Source organism: Porites lutea, chromosome 1 (genome assembly GCF_958299795.1).
Source record: "Porites lutea chromosome 1, jaPorLute2.1, whole genome shotgun sequence".
NCBI lineage: Eukaryota > Metazoa > Cnidaria > Anthozoa > Scleractinia > Poritidae > Porites > Porites lutea.
Window position 1 is genome coordinate 13420239 of NC_133201.1, and position 1902 is coordinate 13422140.

Here is a 1902-nt window from a genome sequence, read left to right on the forward strand (position 1 = left end):
ATGGAACTTATATGTGTAATCGGTTTGGTCAAGGCAAACATGTGGGAGAGATAAGAGTCCCTACTCAGTGCGCAGACGCAAAGCAGAACGTTTGGAACATTTGGTGTAAAATAAAAAACGATTATATGTCTCTTCGTTTATTTAAACTTGCATGCTGAAATTGTTTGCGTGCAGGCAAAAAGGTTGTTTAATAGTCACTGACGTCAACAGGATGGCCGACTAATCCCTTAGACAATGGAAGGATTAATAAGGGAAAAATTAAATTGGCAAAGGGTTTTCCAAGCGAAAAGAATATTCAGCGCTAACAAAACGGTCCTTGCTAAACAAAAATAAAATGGTTTTGCTTAAAAGAAACGGAAAAGTAATATCCCTTGTTTCAGAAATCGGTACTAACAGTAATACAAGGTACCACTGCGTTCCCGGGTAAGAAAAAGAAGAAAAAATAAAAAGGCCTTTTCGACATTGATAAACGATCAACGTGGAAAAGAAGGTCCCTATCGGGATTCGAACCCGAGCTTTCTGTGCCACAAACAGACGTACTAACCACTATACAATCGGGACAACCACAAAGAATGAGAATGAAAAATGAAACTTTATTGAGAAATGCTAATTACAAAAAGAACGTCTCGGCTGGGAATTGAACCCAGATCTTCTGCGTGACAGGCAGAGATACTAACCATTATACTACCGAGACCAAGTTACAGAATCTGTGTAAAAATGTGGAACTTTATAAAGAAATGTTGAGACTACGTTTAAAAGTATCTTGAAGTTCTAATAAAGCGTCTGGAAAATCGTAACTGTTTCTGATCCCCACAATGGCCGTTTTGGGTAGAAAGGTGGGTAAAGCAAACTGTTCTTCAGACATCTGATCACAGGCGTAGAATAGATCTTGATCGTGTCTGTACCAAAACCAAATGTTGCGTTGCACATCAACGTACAGGATTTTCTTGAGAAGTTTGGCCATTTCCACTGCCCAACCGGTACCTCCAAAGTATAAGTTACTTTCAGGCTGAAAGCTTGTAAAAGCCAGTACCATTTCTGCTTGTTGCACCACATGATAATTTCGGTAAATGTATTGTAAGCTGATGGGATTGCTCAAATGTTTGTTCAATCGAGCAGACACTTGGTTTGCGATCGGAATGGCTTCTCCCAACTGTGAATGAGTTAATGGAGACAGGTATTTGCTTCTTGGGTGACAAGGTGGAATTAATATCTGTACAGGTAAACCAAAGTCTCTGGCAAAGCGTTCTGCTTCTAAATCGACTCCGTTAGCGCCACCACTAATAATCGTAAAAGGTTTCACATCCGACATCTTGCTTCATGGAATGAAAGAATCACATTGTCAAAGGGAAATATAAACAGACCAAACAATGATGCCTTGACGTCAATGTCCAGAGAATGAACAATGCAATGACGTCATTGCCCGGACATGTTCAATTCCCACAGGACTTGAGGCGTTTAGGAGCATAGTCATCGGGTTTCCTCCTGGGCAGATTGAAGTTGCTCCTTTAACGTCTTAATTTTCTGAACTAAACTAGCGCAAAAAATCACGGCTTCTCCCACAATAGCAAACCACTCGTTGTCAGTCATCACTGATGGTGAGTCAACAACATCACTTGCTTATATCGACAGTTCACGCTTCACTGACTTGTCCACCCTAATGTATTTCCTTTGGGACTCTTCTAACTTCTTTTCGAAAAACAGGGTAGACAATGTCACTCGGTTGAGTCAGGTGGTCAAATGAAATTTTATTACACCTCACACTTTTATCGCCAATTTTCGCATACATACGGGTAATTCATCCTCATAAGAAAAATCCCATCTAGGGTCTGTTATTTCTCTTTCAAAGATGTACTGCACTATTTTACATTTGCCATCGCAATTGTCTGGCACCCAATCTAA

General features: G+C 40.2%; 1 non-coding gene across 1 annotated transcript; it reads right to left on the reverse strand.

Moving 5' to 3' along the window:
- Positions 1–622: 622 nt before the first annotated feature.
- On the reverse strand, positions 623–694 carry Trnad-guc (transfer RNA aspartic acid (anticodon GUC)). The gene has a single exon. It is a non-coding gene; the product is annotated as a tRNA-Asp (tRNA).
- Between the last annotated feature and the right edge of the window lie 1208 nt (positions 695–1902).